The 20,469-nt window shown below is 43.9% G+C and overlaps 1 protein-coding gene across 2 annotated transcripts in view; it reads right to left on the bottom strand.

Annotated features, from left to right (window-relative positions):
• Positions 1 to 20,469, bottom strand: part of SNTB1 (syntrophin beta 1) — a 196,628-nt gene that overhangs the window by 64,717 nt on the left and 111,442 nt on the right. The window lies entirely within an intron of this gene.

The following is a 20,469-nucleotide window of genomic DNA, read 5'->3' as shown; positions in this document are numbered from 1 at the left end:
ATAACCACCACCACAGTCAAGGAACAGAGCTACTCCATTGTCACAAAGCTCTCTCCAGCTGCCAGCACTCCCCTCCCTACTGCCACCCCAGATCCCTGGCAACCACAAACCTGTTCTCAACGTCTGTGATTTTTAGGTAATTTTTCGTTCAGAGAAAAAAAACACATTTATTCATCCATGGGTATATGTAAATAAATACCATTTATTCATTCATGTTTGCATTAGAGAGACATAGGGATTAGGAGATTCAACACTGAGTAAAATGATCCATTTATTAATTTCCTTTCACCCCTTAATAATTAGGCTACTCTTCCTTGAGTATTTACTACACGCCAGGCAATGTTTAAATATTTTTATATTATTTTATGTAATTTTCCTAATAGCCCTCTGACTGATACTACTAATACCATTTAACGGAAGGAAGAACTGAAATTTGGAGGGAGGAAGTTGGTGAAGGGGTTTAGGCTCGAGAGCCCATGATTTGATTACTGTATTACACCGTCCCTCCTTTAGACTAGAAGAGCACACGCTGTCTTCTGCGGCTGCGCGAAGTCCTCATCTCCCGCAAACAAGCCCCGAAGTGTCCTATTTAGCTCCCAACTTCCAAAATGACAATTTTGCAGATCACCTGGAAATGAGAAGTCCCAAGTAACCTGGCCTCATTTCCATTTGAAACCAAACTTTTAGAGTGAGTAAACCTTTGTGCCCATAAACTTAAATTGTGGGGAAGGAATGGTGTAGAAAGTGGAATGTCTGTAGGGGGGTTTTAGCAATAATTAGCCTTTTTTTTTCGTAAGAAATTTACAAAACAAATCTCATTGAGACTCCAAAGTCTTTATGTGATGAAATGGGATTCTTTACATGACATTTGTCCCATCCAGGAGAAAAAATGTCATTCCTCTTAGGCACTTTTCAAAGAAAAGTCCATCTGGGGTGAGTTTTCTTCCCCGCCCACCCCCCCTGAAGTTGTTACTTGTTGGTGAAGTTGCATAGCCAAACCCAAACTGAGATTCTCAAAAAGTATTAACAAGAGTTCAACTTGCTTTTCAAATTATTTGATCAATATCTATAATTCCAGGAATTTAAAACAGACAAATATTTTTTTTACAGTTTTTCTTTTGAAAACCTGGATTTCTTTTTAAAGAAATGACAGCTTGGGAAGCAGCCACGCCCCAGGTATCTCTCTCACACACAAACAACTGATGTCAGCAAAAAAGAAAAAAAAAGTTTTTCTTTGTTGGGCTGCCAGCATACCCCTGGGGAAAAGCCAGCTTGTAAATAGAGGTACAGGCTAGTGAAGGAGGCCCAGGTTTTTGACATTTACTGTTGGGAACCACCCTGCCTGGTTTCAGAAGCTGTAAACTCCCGTGGCTAAGGCTGAGTGAAAGACCTTGGGACCATAAGCCACTAAGGAGACAAAGTTTATCTCCCTGGCAGGGGCACCACCTCTGTCCACTTTACTTCACCCTGCTTGGCCCCCAGTGCTGGACCAGTTAGCCAATGACAGGTAAGATTCCTCAAGGGAGGGATGACCTAAGACAGGTACGGCAATGAAGAGGCCCTCAGGAAAGGACTTGGGGAGCTACAGAAAAAGGAGATGATGGACCCTCACCCGCCGCCCCCCCCCCCCCTGGATTTGACAGAGCCTGAGTCCTCATTCTGTCTGCAAGAAGTCTCCTAATCTCTTGGCTGCCTTCCTTCCCCTGCCTGAGTTAAGCCTGAAACAATGCCTTAAGCCTGAAACAATGCTGGAGGTGGGTGTGACCCTGTGCTGGAAAGGGCAGATTCCCCAGGCAATTAGGCCTAAGAAAGAATACATAAAATCCTATGAAGCCTACTTTGCTAATACCCTCAATTTAAATGATAAGGGTCCAGGCATGGAATGAGTTTGTTCCCCAAAGTTTTATGGCCCTTTAGCTAACTGACCCTGACTCAGAATAAGCCGTGAGTTTTTTGAATGTTATCTATTATTTGATCATTTCTGCCTGACAATGATTGATGAGGTTTATGTGTAAGCTCTGTATTCCTACGCAAATTAAACCCAATAAAAGCCCATTGAGGAAAAGGGTCCTGGCCCCTCTCCTTTGAGAGATTGGCCACCTTTCCTCCCCAGGCAGATCATATCTTGGTAGACTTATCCTCATGGGTGGGGGAGGGCCCTGCAGGCAGAGCCCCTCCACAATTTACCATTATTATTAATTTTAACTATGATTTTAAGTATAATGTAGATAGAAAAGTACACAAATAGTGTCCGGCTCAAATGTATTTTTGCAAAGGAAACACACTCATGTAACCAATGCAGCAAGCATGGTGAGGATCTTGGACAATTTCTGAGGCCAGGTTTAAATACCAGGCCCAATGCTTTTTAGGGGTGGTTCTCCAAGTGTGGTCACAGACCAGATGTGGCAGTGACAGCATCACCTGGGAACTTAATAGAAATGCAGATTCTTGGTTCCCACCCTGGACCCACTGAATGAGGAATTCCAGGGGTGAGGACCAGCCATCACCCTCCAGGTGAATCTGTTGCAGGTTAGAGAAAGGCTGCTCTGTGAGTTCATGAGTACGAGTACAAGGCTGAGCTGGGCTGTCTGCTGGGTTCCCAGCGGCTGAGGGGGCCAGGCTGACCCCCCAAAGGTGAACCAACCACCCCACATTTGGTCTCTGAAGAAGAACACCGAGGACACAGAGAGGCCTGTGGTTTTTTGCAGTCAAAAAAAGCAGAAGTTCTTATTCAAACATATTCTTCAGACACCCTTGAACAGTTTTTTATAAAACATTTAATTAAATACAGATGCTTGACCCCATCCAAGACCCGCTGAGTAAGAATTTCTAGAGAATGAAGCCCGTGTGTATGCATTAAATGCTGCAGCAATTATGTAGATTAAGGGTCACGGCAACCCCTCGGAGTCCAAGCTCAAACCCTATAGAGAGCTCTGCATACAGGTGATTGTCACAAGAAGGGCGACACAACAGGGGTCTTGGAGAGTGTATTAGTAATGCATTGCTGAGTAACAAATGCCCCCAGAATTAGTGGCTTAAAACTGCACACATATGTTCCCTCCAATGAGTCTGTGTGTGGCATGACTTTCTGAGTGGCTGAGCTGGGTAGCCTGGCTCAGGGGCTTCCTGTTAGTTTGTAGTCAGGACGTCAACACGGGGCTCGGCTGAGGATCCGCTTCCCAGATAGGGGTCACGTGGCTGTCAGTAGGAGGCCTCAGTCTTTGCCACATGGGCTTCTCTAGTAGCTGCGTGAACCCCTTCATGACGTGGCAGCTGTTTTGCCCAGATTGCAAGAGGAACTACTATTCCCTTGATGACCTGGTCTCCAAAGTCACATACCACCACTTCTAGTTCATTCTTTTCATGATAAGTGAGTCACTAAGTCCAATACACACTCACAAGGAGGAGAGTTAGACTTTACCTCTTGAAAGAGTATGATTTCTTGAAAGAAAGAGAATCAAAGAATTGGGGATATATCTTTTTTCTAACATATATTTTTAAAAGTTTTTACTTTTAGAGAGAGAGGAAGGGAGGGAGAAAGAGAGGGAAAGAAACACTGATGTCAGAGAGAAACATCCATCATTTGCCTCCTTGCATGCCCGCCAACCAGGGACCGAACCTGCAACCCAGGCATGTGCCCTGACTGGGAATCAAACCAATGACCTTTCACTTTGCAGGATGATGCCCAGCCAACTGAACCACCACACCAGTCAGGGCTGGGGACATATCTTAGAACCATCACGGAGAGGCTTTAAATGAATGAAGTAACATTCTGGAAAGGGTTTGTTCCAAATGTAAAGGAGAGCGTAGTGTTCAGGACTGTTAACCAGCGGCCCATAAAAAGCCTGTAGATTCGGGTGAAGATGATTCTTTCTGACTAAACTGCAGCTCTCTGTTATAAAATGAGACAGACTGTGGACCCAGACACAGGGGTCAATGACGACAGGAGGGTTGAGAAAGGCTGCCTCATTGACAGCATATGGGAGCAGCATGAAGCCACCAAAAATGAGAGTGGGTTAAGAACTGTTGGCTGGTCTGGCACAGAAAAGATATCTGTGTTTTGTGCAAGGAATAAATTAACTCAGCAATCTACATCCACTTTATCCTCACCCCTAAAAAAAAAACCCAAGGGGAAGAAGTAAGAGGAGCATAAACTTTTCCTTTTAACACCAATGAGCTCTACTACCTAAAGCAAACAGTAAGTACCTGGTAGCACCAAAGTCCCCAGAACTTCTGGATAACAACCCAAGTTTCTAGACAAGGTCAAGTGGTAGTTTTATGTACATAATCTTAGCACATTACCAAGCAAAAATCTGAGATACAGACACTTTGGCCTAATGTGTCATTTAATCCAGTGCAGCACACTCTTTAGATTATGAAGAGATAGAGAGAGAAAGAAGTTCCATGCCTGGCCTGGCTGTGCCGTGGTTCCTCCAGTAACCCATTTCCTTGTCAATTGAAAGCCCATGCAGTATGAGGTAGTTTTTAACCACAGGGATTTTTGGATTCAGTCTGATTCTGAAACTTGTTGGCTATGAGGCCATAGACAAGCTACTTAATCTCCCTAAGCCTCAATTTCTTTACTGTAAAATGGCACAATACACTTGCCTCTCAAAGTTATTGGAAAGACTAAGTGAGATAATATATGCACGAGATGTCACAGTGCCAAGCTGATCTTGATCAATTCTAGTTTCCATTCTAGTTTACAAGGGATAGTCTTCCCAAATGTGTCCAGTAAAAAGGTAGTGGGTGAACAAGGCAGGGAGAGCCCGCTGGGGCAGTTTCTGGTTCAGCTGTTTTTCAGAGGATGTGGACTTGGAGGAACATGCAAACCCCAGGCAACACAAAACAATTATACAAGGACTATTTCTGACCTCCAGGAATGGAAAATATCAATGGAGGGAGATACATGAGTCTTCTGTGTATCTCTCTCCACTGGGACAAACCTGATAATACATTGCCCCTTATTCCACTACCTATTTGTTTTATCCAAATGAACTATGAGAAGCTCACACCAGAAGCACACATTGGCAGGAGTTGTGGCCATCCCTGGAGCTTCAACCACCGATTGAAGTCCCTTTGCTTGTTCAGCGGCCTGAGCAAACCGGTGACTACGGGGATGAAAAAAGATGGGAAATCGTTTCATCCTTGTGAAGTATGTTGCTGAAAACTAGCCCAAAAGAACCCTTTCGAATCATCAAATAGTTCAACTCATCCTTTTAAAAAGGTAGTCTCAACTTCAATAATTACTTCAATTTGTGAAAGTATGGAAGGAAGTAAAAATAAGGAAATGAAGTAAAAAGAGGGGAGGAAGTAGGAGGGAGAAGAAGAAAAGGAAAATAAAAACTCAAGGGCGGAGGGATGCCGGAGTGGTGTGCGAAGACGCCACTGTACTGGGGCTTTGAAGCCATTACAGTCACAGAACCAGCAGAGCCCAATGCCCTGGAAGTGAGAGTAGCACGTCCCTGATGTAAAAGCGATCTGTATAAATAAACGCTTGGGGATGTGGAGACTGTGCTGCAGAGGTGTACAGGCGGGTTCAGTCAGGGAGGAAATTGGGTGACAGGAGGACAAGGTCAGAAGGGAGACTCCCACTGTTTAACTCTGTATCCTCGGGATTTTGTTCCGTGTGTACCCACCGTGTACGCACTGTATCTGGACGGAAGAGGAGCAGGAGGCAGAGGGAAAGAGGAGGCAGAGCAGACCTGGCCTGTTGGTTAAAATCACATTGTCTCAAGTCCAAGCTCTGTCATTTGGAAACTGCGCTTCCTTGTGGACACCTGGGGAAAGCTGTCTGCCCAGGTCTCACCCCCATGCCCAGTCTGTGTGCTTGGGGAGCTTGGTGGTTTGAGGGTTGTAGGGGATCCAATCTGGGCCATGGAGACCCTGGCCCAGGGTTTCTGTAGGAATCATTTTTAAGGAGACTTTTCCCCCCCCTCATTATATATACACAGAGGGTCAGATACAATCCCGGATCTACCAATGGCCATCTTGCCCTCAAGGGCGGAAAACGAGAGCTGAGAGATGACAGACCTGGATCTGGGGTTCCCACCTGACACTCCGTATATTTTTACATTTTGCTCCTACCTTCCTTTTTTGGCATAAGACAGTTTAGGTTGGGTTATTGTCAAGTACAACTAAAAGTCCTAACTCATACACTAACCACAAATAGGTCACTTAATTTCTATGAGCCTTGAGCTTTTCTTTATCCTCTATAAAATAGGAATATTGATGATGATGATGATGAAGAAAGTGATAATAATAGCCTTCACAGGTTACCAGAGCGTCAAATGAGATCATAATTGTGAAAGTGCTTTGTGACTCGTAAATCTTGATGTTCGTAGTTGTCATTTATGCTTTTAACATTTTAAGACTCTTATGTTGGCTCAGTCTCTGGGAAAAGAAACATTAGTGAATACAATGCTTTTGTATTATGTTTCGTATTTATTGAGGCTCTCTCTTAGCCACACTATTAGCAAAGGGACAAGGCATGCATATCGAAACAGCAAATCCCAGTACATCTCCTGGGTTACAAATTAAAGTTGGAAACATGCAGCGACTTCTTTGCACGTGCACACAAAGACAGGCTGTAACTGAAAGCATTCCAGAACACTCACAGGTGTTCAGCATGTGTCGGGTGCCACAGAGGCAAGTAGAGTATGTGGTCCCTGTCCCCAAGACGCTTCCCACGTGTAGTAGGTTGAATAGTATCCCTGCCCCATCTTGCGACTGATTCAGAAATAGGATGTTTGCAGAAGTGATTAAAGTAAGGATGGTGGTGAGATCCTTTTCTCATTAATCTACCTGCTGGACTAGGGTGGGTCCTAAACCCAATGGAAGTGCCATTATGAGAGACAGAGAAGACACACGGAGACCCAGAGAAGAAGGCCACGTGAAGATGGAAGTAGAGACTGGAGTGATGCCACGGAATGCCACGGATCCACCAACCACCAGAAGCTAGGAGGGAGGGAGGGAGGGCGGGCATGGTTCCTCCATCAAAGTCTCCAGAAAGAACCAGTCCTGCCAACAGCTTGATCTCAGGCTTCCAGCCTGCAAAATTGAAAGAGAATACCTTTCTGTTCTTTCAAGTGTTCAGTGTGTGTCCACTTTGATATGGAAACCCTAGAAAATGAATACACCATGTAACTGTCTTCCTGTGCACAAGTGGGGACTGCACTGGCATTTCAAATACACAGATGCGACAGGTGACTTCCCAGATGCAGGTCCCTTAGAATTGTGGCGATCATGCTTTCATTTCAGTGCAGGTTGGAGTTCAAAAGGCTTCTCAGCCAACAAAACAAAACAAAAACCTTACTCTCACCTACATTTGATTCTATAACCCAGAAAGAAAGAGGAACCTTTCTGAAATGAGGGACATATATAAAGCACCTGGGGGTACAATGGCCTGTAGTAGGCCTCTGCTCAGTAATCAGAGTGCCTTCCACTACCTTCTTGGCATAAGGAAAAAAAAATCTAGACAACTTCCTTGCCAGCTGATGAGTCCTATATTTCTGGAACTGAGAAAGAGGAGGGAGAGAGGGGAGGAGGGAGGGAGTGGAGGAGCAATAAAGTCAGGCAGGCTGATTGGAGCTATTTTCAGCAGGCCGGGCTTTTATAACTCCTATTTTGTTCCCTGGTTGAACTGACCACTGCTTGATGAATTGTGTTTATCTGTAGTTCAGCGATAAAGTTCTCTTTTAATTCCCTGCTGAATAGAAATATTTAGGGCAATGCCACAGCTGTGTTTATTCTCACACTCCACCACGGTTATGTAAATACCGCCTATGGAACTATTTCTGATAAAAGCAGATACCAGCCCTGAGGAATTACACGCTCACTCTAGATGTTTGCCAAGATGAGCAGCTTCCATCCAGCTCGGCACAGCGCATGAATGATATCACAGCTTCTCAGAGACCGTTTGGCAAACCTCACAATAAAAAAGTAATTTTCCTCCTCTCTCACTCTCTCAAAGGCTCCCACTGAGCCAAGTAATATTTCCCAGCGTTCCTTACTCCCCCTGTTTAGAACACGGGGCTGACACAGAAAACTGGAAGCCTCCTACCACAAAATTAATAACTAAAACAAAACTTGCAACCTGGCAACAAAGGTTTCAAGTGACCTTACCCTCCAATGTGAGGCTGGAGGAAACACAGAGGAAGGTAGCGGGAAGGACGGGGCCCGTGGGCTTACAGTAACCACTGGGAACCAAAGGAGTCATTGCAGTCGTTTCCATTGCCATAAGCCCGTGATTCCTATCGGGGATAAGAAATGCCTCCCTGCAGACAAAGATACGACATGCCGTTAGCAGTGGCCATCTCTGAATAATGGAATTTAGAGGTATTTTAATTTCCACCTTTCTGCCTTTCTGTAATTTTCAATTTTCTTGCAATGTAATCAGAAAACTATTAGGAAAAAAGTTTCCTGCAGAAAATGAATGTGTGCACACCTTTTGCAATAATGTCATTAGTGAAACAATTCACAAGGAAAAGTATTCTTATGTGAAAAGGACAACACAAATGAGGAAATCGATTGTTTTTAAAATCATCGAATTGGTTGTAACTGAGAGATTTTCCAAGAAAGAGGTAGCACTCACAGTATTCACAGATGAGTCCTTGTCCTGCGGGGGGTGAACGCCGCCACTGCGTGGGTTCACTTTTCTCATGTTCTCACCTCCGTCCTATCAGGTGAATGGTTTTAATGTGCCTACTTCACAGATGAGAAGAAGTGCCTCAGAGGGGCTGGCTTGTCCAACATTCCAGTCAACAAGAAGCAAAGCTGGGCCCCGGCCAGGTAGCACTTGCTTAGAGCATCGTCTGGGTGCACCAGGGTTGCAGATTCGACCTCCAGTCAAGGCACACGCAAGAAGCAGCCAATGAATGCATAAATAAGTGGAACAACAAATCAATGTTTCTCTCTCTCTCTCTCTTTCTCTCAAATCATTTAAAGAAAAAAAAAGAGGCAAAGCTGAAACTGAAACCCAAGTTCATGTGACTCCAAAGCCTGTGTTTTCATCATTGGGTTCTATTTCGTAGGATGTTTGAGAAGAGTGGTGTGTTCAAGAGTAAGGAATGTCATTCATGTTGATTGCTGCTCAATGTCTTTCAACACCCTCCCTGTGTATTTGGAAAGTTTCCCAAATTCTGAGTTGAGCTTCCCCAAGAATGAAGCCAGAATGCATGTTCCCAGTCTCCCTGGCTGCTAGGGCACAGAGCCACTCACTGAAAATGGCAACTGTGACAGAGGCAATGCGAAGAAATAAATGCGTAGGGAATCCATCTTTTGTTAAGTATAGGGGTGGAAGCATCCAGCTCCTCATGGCTGCTGTGACAGAGCCTGGCCACTCCCAAGTTGTCACTGGTGCAAAGTGAGGCAGCTGTGTAGGCTCTGGTTAATTGTGGAAACAGTGATATTTTTTTTTTTCTAGAACACCCCTCACAATGCGGTTGGGTGTTGAGCTTCTTAGCCTGGCTATCTGAACTGTTCAGAGAATAAGTGAGTACCCTAGTATCCTTAGCCAGAGCTGATTCTGTTACTTGAAACTCCAGTCCCCAGCTAAGAATAGAGGTTTGGGAATCTGGTTGCCGTGATGGGAGCTAATTAGGCCATCTAAGGAATGTATCAAGTGTGAGCAGTTAGTGGAAAAGAAGCCGGAGAAGGTGTTCTGCTGTTTTTCTCAAAATCTCATTTCAAAAACAGGTCATGCATGAGATAGTATTCCGCTAAGCTCCGAGGGAACCTGACAATATCTCTCATGTTGGCTGGGTTTCAGTTTTTCAGTAACACATAACTTTACAAAATATGTGAAGAATTTCAGCATGCTGGCCTTTCCAAGGGGAATAATATTGTTATCAAAGTTCTAGAAGAAGAGTCAGCTAATGTCAAACTAGAGAAAACATTTTGTCTTTCCACTACACACTTTATCTGCACCTCACAAAATATTCTGTAGTTTGACCTTGCTCAACTGATTTTTTTTTTTTTTTGAAAAGCTATCTAAATATATAAGGTGCTCTGCAGGTCAAATACATGTACATTTGTCTCTAGAATCTTGGTCCCATACGTTGACAAAGAAATAATGTATTCATCGTCCAATGCAGAGTGTGGCACTAGCGTGTGAGAACCTATTTCCACTTCTTTCGATTGAGATTACTGGGGGCTAGGGTTGTCAGGTTGAGCAGATAAAAATGTAGGGTGCCCAGTGAAGTCTGACTTGCAGATAAAAGATGAATAATATTTTAGTGTAAGTATGTCCTGTGTAATATCTCATGGTAGAAAGGGTATAAAGTAATGGATTAGAAAAATGCAGAGAAAATAAAACCAACAGGACTTCATGACGGATTAGCTCTGAGGGGTGGGGAGAGAATGTGTCAAGGATATTGTCCAGGTCCCCAGCTTAGACAACCGAACGGATGACAGTGCCAACTTCTAAGACAAAAAACTGAAAATGGTTCAGGGTTGTTAAGAAACACTGTGAGTTTGGGTGAATCCTGCCATCTTCACGTAGGTGTCTTGTTAGGACCTCAAACTTGTAAAGTAGACACATGTCAGCTACTCCTCAACCGCCTGCTGATTCTATGGCTGTGATGTCTTCACGGCCTCAACATCTTCCCATTAATGTGGGTCAGATGACCTGATCATCCTTGATGTCCCCTGCCCTCTCCTCCCAGATCCCTTTCCGTCTCCAAGTGTTTTCACTATTACCTGGGGAGTATCTCCCATTCAGAAGAGACAGCAAGACTTTAATTACCAAGTTGTCCCAGTGGAGCTGGGACAGTCACTTACCTGGGATGGAATATAAATGTTTACTTTGTTGGCCAACTTTGATTGGCAGTGGTTGCCTGAAATGATGTCTTGAAAAGGAGCCTGAGTCTCGTTCTAGGCCGAGCTAGGGCAAGTGTCATCATCATTCACTGGTGTCTGCCAGGGGGTGGGGGGTGCGGGGTGCGGGGTGTGGGGTGTGGACTGGCAGCACTCACGATGTCTATTTGACATTTCTAGACAGTATTTTGACATGCAGCTCTCCAGAAACTAGGCCGCCCCTACTTCTTCCGATTGACCCACCTTTGGAGAGAGCCCCGGCTTTTGGTCATCTGGTAACTTCTCTTACAAGACTTATCCTTTTGTAGTTTCTCTCTCCCACTAGACCGTGAACTCCTTGAGGGTAGGATGTATACCAGAATCATCTTAATTTCACCCCCCTTGCCTGACACACGCAGGGAGGAAAAGCTCGGTATGTATTTGCTGGACTTAGTGAACGGATGGCTCTGTCTACTGTTGATAGCTTGTTCCACCTTTATGGTGTCCTCTTCCTAGTCAGAGTTCCATAACCACCTCCCTTTACATGTTTGTTTTCCTTTACTGGAAGTTAACCCTTTCACGCTTGAATAATGGCATTTAATTCTACGGTGCCAAGTACATCAGTTCTAAGTGATAAACGTGGTATATTAAGTAAGTCAAACATGCGTTAGAAGGCTAGTTTCCATGGATGATGTGCAATAGTGGTCAACTCGGAAATGCTTATTTTAGTGTATTTTCGACAACTTGCCATACACAATTTTCTTGGGCTAAAATAATTAATTTGTGATCTTGGGAGCCTTATCCAGATTAGAAATAAAAGCTGGCCGCCTCGCCAATGTGAAAAAAAGGGTAAAAAAAAAGATAATACAGAATTAAAGCAACTAGGAATATTAATCTGAAGTACTGATGTCTGAGAGGTAGGAATAGCAGCACGTGCCATCCAACTGTTACATCAGAGTTTCATGTAAAATACCAAGATTTATCTGTCTGACCCATTTACAACATTGTGAGATGCCTTCTCACTCATTAACTTATGAAATATTTGTCAAGGTCCTGGTCCCTGCTAGGTGTGACATTAGGCACACGAGGAGAAGATTCAGGACAGTTATGGTTCTTCTCATCACCGAGATTATAGTCCAGGAATCTTGGACTAGCCCATGCTTTCTTAAGTATCCAGATTGCATAAAAAATTCCTAACAGGAGAGAGTAATTTGTATCTGTTTCAGGGGCAGAGACTCTTCAGTTACATTCTCAATAAATTACTGAAGCAATAATTTGTCACGTGAAGTTGGCAGTTGCTCACACACAGGGCCAGTGCTTTACCCGTGCCATAATATCACTCATTTATTCAGTTTTAATTCCTACTAAGGTTTTCTTTTCAGAGAGTAGAAAAAAGGAAAAATAATGGCAAAGGAATTGTATGCATCTCTAAGACCACTATGTAAAGAAAGGTGTGTTATTTGTGGGAGGCAGCACATGAAGCCATTGATGTCCTTCAACAAGGATCACAATAATCACCATCTAGCAGAGAAGGGGACCGGGAGAGAAGACACGCATTGGATGGGACAGGAAGAACTTGAAGAGGTTCTATTATATGAAAGGACTAGAGTTAGCCAGGGAATTGTGTGCAGAAAGTGGAAAAGACCACAGGCAATTTCAGTCAGCATGGAAGAACTAAATATAGAGGAAAAGCTGAAACCAAAATTAGCCTAGTTAAAGGTATGAACAAATGAATGATCAAAGGATTAGCAATCAAGAAGGAATTTAGAGGTCATCGTGTCCAACCACTCATTTCAAGGATGAAAAATGAACTTTTGGGGACAAGTGATTGAGACAAGGTCATAGAACCCAGGCTACTTAAGAACCGTGTTTACCCACGTTCCGAGAATGAGGAAAGAGTGGAAAATTATGGTATGTTGGGAACCAACTTAACTTTATAACTTTCCTGAGTGTGGGGCTAGTCGCTCTCTCTGTGTCTGAAACACTCACTATGGTATTTTGAAGATATCTCAAGGCCAAGGCATTTATGAACATGACAGCTTCACAATTATTTTCTCGGCGAAGCCTTTGCGCAAAGGCGCTTTCACCTCTCTCGTAGATAGTGATAATCACTGTCATTACTTGCAGGATTTAAACAAGCACAAACAAATAAATCAGCTCCCCACAAAATTGCTATTTTTAAAGTATCTACATCTGAACGATCTAGACAAGTTTTAAATTGTCATGCAATCCTGTACTGGTTGCAAAAGAGAGCGAAAATCAGAATAATGCAAATGTACCTCCCAGCTTTCAAAAGGTCACACTATAGGAAGTCCAATCTTCCTCCTTCTTATAGTAAATGCTGAGAGGCCCAACCGGTTGGGAAGAGAGTCTATGTCTCTGTGAAGCAGCAAAGCTGAGGGTGAGATTTGTTTTGTTTGGACTTCATTAATTCTATTTTTATTTTTTCTTTTTTTAAGAAAAGAAAATATGGCCCTGGCTGGTGTGGCTCAGTGGACTGAGTGCCAGCCTGCAAACCAAAGGGTGGCCGGTTTGATTCCCAGTCTGGGGCACACGCCTGGGTTGCTGGCCAGGTCCCCAGTGGGGGTGCGAGAGAGGCAACCACACATTAATGTTTCTCTCCCTCCCTTCCCCTCTCTAAAAATAAATAAATAAAATATTAAATAAAACTAAAAGAAAATATGTATTAAAATACTGGAACTGGAAAATTGTTACAAAGGAAGGAAGGCTGCTCAAAGCTTTCTACTTCTTGACATGGAGGTGGAGGGATGGGGGGAGGGGGAAGGCCACGGGTTGTGGGGGCCAGAGAATGTTGTGACTCCTGTGCTTGTTGCCAGGGAGACCTGTGCTCCTGGGCTGGTCAGAGGCCTGCCTCTGCCCCATAGCATCACAAACGTTTGTTCCCTCCGAATGTGCGAGTTGGTTGATTCGACTTTCCATCCAACTTTGCATACTTGGGCAATCTGCATGAGGGCTGCTTACCAATTAGCCTGGGCTGTTTTACCAAGACTTCAATATACCTCCTCCAAAAAAAGAAACTAAAAGCAGCCAGATTTGGGGGTGGGTGGGGTGAGTACAGATAACCTAAACCACACATGAATCATTCTTTCAAAATATTTATTGAATGCCTGCTCGCTGCCAGGCAGTCTGCTCAGTGGTAGGGACAGAGTCCAACAACACGGCCATGGCCTTCAAGGAGCTCATTGTCCATGGGGCTGAAGGAGGATTCGTGGCAGGCAAAGAACCCACTCATTGCCGTCCACGTAGCACAAGGGTTAGTGTGCTCTGAATGGAGGTAGTCGGCCTTGGTCCAGCTACTGGCTATGAGCTGAGCTGCCTTGAACAGAGAACTGGACCTCTGCATTTCAGTTCCTTCATCTACAGACAGGAGTGCACTGAGTTATAACAAATACAATGCTGGGGACAGTGATGATCCTAAAGATTACCTTGGAAGCAGGAGGATAAGTTGGCTAAACCCCAAAGGAGTAGAAGCTGAGAGGAGACCATCCCAAGGAGAGGGGTTGCCTGGCAGATGTGGTTGACTGCACTGCACATTAAGGAAACCGCATGTGGCTCTTAATGGCTGAGAGGAAGTCCCGGGAAGGGGAGGCCGGGAAGTGAAGGTGCAAACAGAGAGAGAGCCTGAAGGGGACCTCTGACAATTCAACTGAAGCAAGGAACAGGATTAGGCTTGTACTATAGTAAGGTCATGCTGGGAAGTGGGGCTGGAGGGGAGACAGACTGGGGGCACGGGGACCAGGCAGGGCGTCTCTGCAGTGATGCAGGTACAGCAGAAATGTAAAGGAGAAAACACTTCAGGTACAGATTAGAGGACACCAGAGTAAGAAGTGCCTTCTATTATGGCCATTTGATTTCTGAACTAATACATTGGGAAACTGTGTTCTCCAAATACTGAATTAAAAAAACACAAAAACACCCATGCCTGGATACAGGAATCTGTTGGGATGGAAGAGGTGGGATACAAAGTTAAATTGAATGGAGTCCAAGCCATGCACAGCCTAGTGAGGGGGATGGGACCAAAGTAATTGCAATACATGGCAGAAGAGGTGTGCCATTAAAGCAGCAAGGCGGGCATGCTGCAGTGCAAGGGTCAGGGCACATCTGCAGGAAAATAAGGGCATCCGAGATGGGGCGTATGGAGCAAGAGGAATTTTGACAGGTGGAGAATGGAGACAGGACATTCCAGTCCTCAGGACACCATGACCAGGGACAGAGAGGCACAAACCGAGGACGTTCAGGAAGAGCAAACAGTTCAGTTTGTCTGGAAAGCTATTTCTGTAACTGCATTAATTTTTTAAAACAGTGTTATTTCGGTATAACTGACATAAGTAAACGGTACATATTTTAAGTGTACAATAAGATTAGACATACATTATACCCATTGTGACTCTTCTTCCCTACCTTCCTTTTACTATCGTTTAGTTTGCATCATCTAGAATTCTAATAATGAAATGAAACAATATATATTCCTTTTTTCCTGGTTTCTTCTACACAGCATAAGTATTTAAGACTCAATCGTTCATTCCTTTGTGTTGCTGAGTAGTAATCCACTGTATGCATGCACCATTTGTTTGTCTGTTCACCTCTTGATAGACATATGGGTCGCCTCTAGTTTGGGGTTATTATAAAGATGTCATTATGAATATTTGGTTTTTTGATGTACAGAGGGTTTTATTTCTCTTGAGGTAACAGCTAGGAGTGGAATTGCGGGATCATATGGTGGGTATATGTTTAACATTTAAAAAATTGCCAGACTGTGTATCAAAATGTTGGTACCATTTTTTTTCCATTCCCAATCAGTACTCTGTGGAGGTTTTAATTCTTCCACATCCTTGTCAAAACTCGATATGATCAGTATTTTTAATTTTAGGCAGATTGATGTGTAGTGGTATCTCACTGTGGTTGTAATTTGCATGTCTGTAATGACTAACGATGTAGAATGTTTTTCCATGTGCTCATATTTCTTACCCATCTATCTTCTATGGTTTAATGTCTGTATAAATTTTTGCCCCTTTAAAAGTTATATTATTGAATTTAGAGAGTTTTTAATATATATTCTGAATACAAGTCCTTGATCAGATATACCTGATAAACACCAGTCTGTGGCTTCTGTTTTTATTCTCTTACATTTTCAATTAAAAAAAAAAAAGAAAGACTACATTTTCAATTTTAATGAAATCCAATTAATCAATTTTTTCTTCGTGGATTGTACTTTTGATGCCACACCTAGAACATCTGCCGGACACAAATTCACAGAAGTTTCAGCCTGTATTTCTTCTAGCAGCTTTATACTTCTAGGTTGTACATTTAAGTTGATGATACATTTGAACTAACTTTTGTATGTGGTGGGAAGTACAGATTTAAGTTCGGTTTTTGCATTTGGATATCCCCTTTTTACAGTAAGGGGTGTCAAGAAGACTGCCCTTTCACCACTGAATTGCTTTGCACTTCTCTTGAAAATCAGTTGTTTATCTACAGGTGAGTCCATTTCTGGACTCCCTATTATGTTCCAATGATCTTCTCATCCATCTTGATATCAGTTCTCCACTGTTTTGTTTTTTGTTTTTTTAATTTTATTGTTGTTCAAGCATAGTTGTCTGTATTTCCCCCCACCCCGGCCAACCCCACTGTTTCGATCACTGTAAATTTAGAAGTCCTGAACGAAGCACTGTGGGTCCTCCAATTTTGCTTTCTTTGAAGTCATTTGGCCCTTGTAGGTCCTTTGCATTTCCATCTGAGTTTTAGAGTCAGTTTGCCAATTCGCACGGAAAAGCCTGCTAAGATTCTGCCAGAATCTTGGTATGCCTTTCCGTGCGAATTGGCAAACTGACTCTAAAACTCAGATGGAAATGGTATGACAATTGCAACTCAGATACAATGGTATGACATTGCATCTACAGATCAACCAGGAGAGAGTTTCCATCTTAACAGTATAGGATCATTCTTTTCTGTATATCTGTACTTGGCAGGTTTAAAAAAATTTTTTTTTCTTTTAGTGCCGGGAAGATACCACTTGACTGTCTTCTCACGTGCATTGCTCCTAATGAAGAAAAAAACCCACACAAACAAATGGTTGCTGCCTCGTCTGCTCAGGCAGCTATCACCGAGTATCACAAACTGGATGGCTTGAAAACAGCAGAAATTTGTTGCTTACAGTACTGGAGCCAGGGGAGTACAAGATCACGGCAGCAGCAGATTCCATGTCTGGTGAGGACCCTCTACCTCGTTCACAAGTGGCCACCTTTGTGCTGTGTCCTCACATGGCAGAAGGGGCCAGACACTAATCCCATTTCATAACGGTTTCGCCCTCAGGACCGAATCCCCTCCCGAAGGTCCCACCTGCTAACACCATCACACTGGGGATTAGGTGTCAACATAAGAACTTGGGGGCAGAGGACACAAACATTTAGTTTACAGTAGCTGCCTTCTCTTTGTTCCTCTATATAACGTGTCATTTTTCTTTGGCAGCGTTTACGATTTTCTTTTTATTGCTGGTGTCGAGCAATTTGATGATAATGTGCCTTGGAGACACTTTCTTCCAGTGTCACATACATAGGCTTTATTGAGCTTCTGTGGAGCTATGGGTTAATAGATTTTTTTAGAAAATCAAATTTAGACAATTCTTAGCCATTATTTCTTCCAACAGTTTTTGTCCTCTGCCCGCTTTGAGGACCCAACTACAGGTATATTAGGTTGCCTGAACTTGGACCATAGCTCACTGATTCTCTGGTCATTTCTTTAAAAAGTTAGCCTTTCTCTCTATATTTCATTGTGGGTAGTTTCTCTGACTAGGTTGCACTTTCTATCAACCCCATCCAGTGTGGTTTTTCATTTCACACACTGTAGTTTTCATCTCTGTGAGTATGATTTACATCTTTTTATATCTTTCTTGCACTTTTGAACATATGAAATACAGTTGAAGTAACTATTTTAATGTCCTTGTTGGCTAATGCTAACATCGTGTCATTTCTGGATCAGTTTCAATTGGTTGGTTTTCCTCTTCATAATGAATCCCATTTTCCTAGTTCTTTGCATGCCTGGTAATTTTTTTTGTAGATTCCAGATATTGTGAATTTTACCTTGTTGAGTGCTGGGTAGTTTTATGTTCTCAAGAGATTTCTGCCCCCTGTTCCCAGGGACACAGTTAAATTACTTGAAAAATATTTGATCTTTCCAGGGGATGCTTTTCAGATTTGCTAGGCAGGACTGGGAGGCGGTGCGTCTAGGGCGAATTCTGTCCCTCTGCTGAGGATACGCCCTCAGTGTACTCTACCCAATGTCCTGTGAATCCGACATTTCTTGGCCCCCCAGGCAGAACAGGCCTTGTGTGAGGGCCGAGCAATGCTATCTCTAACCTTTGGGGTCATCTCTTCCTTGGCCGTAGTTTCCTCGCACACACAAGCTGATTGGTACTTGGCTGCACTCGGGATCCTCTTTAGATCTGCTGCTTTCTCTCTGTGCAGCATTCTCCCCTCCGCTCTCCTCTGGGTGCTGGCTGTTGCCATCCTTCTGGACTCTCAGCTCTGTCTTCTCTGCTCAGGGAGCCTTTCTAGCTCCCCTGGGGCTCCCTCGTCCCGTGCCAAGGCCTGAACATTCTCTCAAGGCATCTTGGGGGTTGCCTTGTTTGTTGCCCACCTCTCAGGAATCACTGCCTAATGGCCCAGGTCTTAAGCACATATTTTGCCTGTTGTTTGGTTGTTTCAGGTGGGAGGGTCAATCTAGTTCCTGTTACTCTACCTTGGTCAGAATGGAAGTCTTGCACCTTCAGTTTTAAGATGTATGTCTTTAAGATATAATCTTTTCAGCATGGTAGTCTTCATGATGAAGGCATTATGGCCTTTGCTATCATCGATGCATTAAGTGACAGATTAGATTGTATTGGCTTCAGCTCAGTTCTAAGGCATTTATTGAGCAGCTACTATGTTATGTGCCTAGCACCGTTTCCAAAAATGAACCAGTTGCCAAAGGTGTCTGGCTTCCTGGCATCACGTCAGCGACACAGCAAACAACTTTGGAAGAAGCTGGCAACAGGGCTTGAATATTGTCCATGCCTTTGATATTCCCTCCTTCTTTCAGGTCCCTGCCCACACCGCCACTAATTCTGCATCAAGGACAGCTGGAGGAAATAGGCCTCTCACGTCACATGATTTTACTCCTTGTAAACAGCCCTTAGGCTTAGACTCAGGGGCAGAAGTTGAAACTCTAGAGCAGGGGTCCCCAACCTCCCTCCTCCTGGTCCGGTCCAGGGACACAGCTCTCATTACCACTTGAGCTCCACCTTCTGTCTCCTCCGTACCACCCTTGTCCAAGGAAAAAATGTCTTCCACAGAACCGGTCCCCGGTGCCAAAAAAGGTTGGGGACCGCTGCTCTAGAGGGAAATAGTTAATGCTGATGAGCTGTTGACCTCTCCGTTTCATGCTCTTACTTTACTCTCATAACCATAATAGGAAGTTGGCTCTACTTCATCTGGGAGGAAATGAAGCCTCGAATGGCTGCAGCCTGGGCCTGAGGGAACGAAGCAGGCTGGAGTAAGGATACCAGGCTGATGACACCAGGGGGCGGGGTTATGTACATATAACCATCCCCATAGCACTTTAAATTTTGAGATGAGCATTTCATAAATGTTACTGGGAGCAGGACTGACCTTACATGAGTTGGAGCAGCTGACATTTTACCTGGACCTGAGTCACGGTCGGCGCAATTCTAAATGAGAAACCAGTTATCCCATCTGCACCGGAGGAACTTTTCTGATCATTTGTTAAAGCTTTTCTTTCCAAGGGACTGAGTGAATATAATTAATTTCACCACCACCCTCCCCTCCTTAATAAACTCCTCACACGTGTGGATTCACGAGGAAATGAATTTCATCTCTAGAAAACAACCGAAAAAGGACATTCAGCTAAAGCATGAGAGATTCGTTTGTTGAAAGCCTAGTGATCTAGTCAAGATGAAAATGCCTCTCAAGCTGTAATGGGATGAATCATATGAAAATGTCGATTCCCGCTCAGCAAACCTGGAGTGGGGTCCCGAGAGTCCACAGTTTCCAGAATCCCCCAGGTAATTATGCTGCCGCCGGTGTCCCTGGCACACCTATTTGAGTAGCAAGGAGCTGGAAGACATCAAGTCTTCCTTTCATTCATGTCTCATTTTGCTCCTAAGTCCCTGGTGTAACCTGAGAACCCTTCTCAATTGGGCTTCAGTTTATTCCCAGTGTAAACTGTTCTCTAAGGTTCCTTCCAGCTCCTGAAGATGTATCATGTTCTGGAAAGAATGGGTCTAACTTCCTTGTACTCATGAATGCGCCCATTCCATTGGCAGCCGTGTATGGACCACCTACTATTTTGGGTCCGACACTGAATAAGGTACTGGCTGAGTAAGTGAGTGTGCACTAGACCAAACCCCTGCACTAAGAAGTCAATTTGGAGAGAAAATCAGGCAGTGGCAACGTGGTGCCATGCATGCTGCAAAGCTGCTTAACAGGGGTTGTTAGGAGCCCACAGAGGTCTGGCCCTCTGTGTTTTGGATGCCAGGAGGGAGGTGTGCACCTCTCTGGGCCAGTCCTGGGACTGTTGATGGAATCAAATGGATTTGAATGACCTCAAATCCATTCTTACACTTTTCCTGAATTTGCTCAATATGACGGGGGTGTGATT

Source organism: Desmodus rotundus, chromosome 8, assembly GCF_022682495.2.
Source record: "Desmodus rotundus isolate HL8 chromosome 8, HLdesRot8A.1, whole genome shotgun sequence".
NCBI lineage: Eukaryota > Metazoa > Chordata > Mammalia > Chiroptera > Phyllostomidae > Desmodus > Desmodus rotundus.
This window is presented reverse-complemented; position numbering and strand designations above follow the sequence as displayed.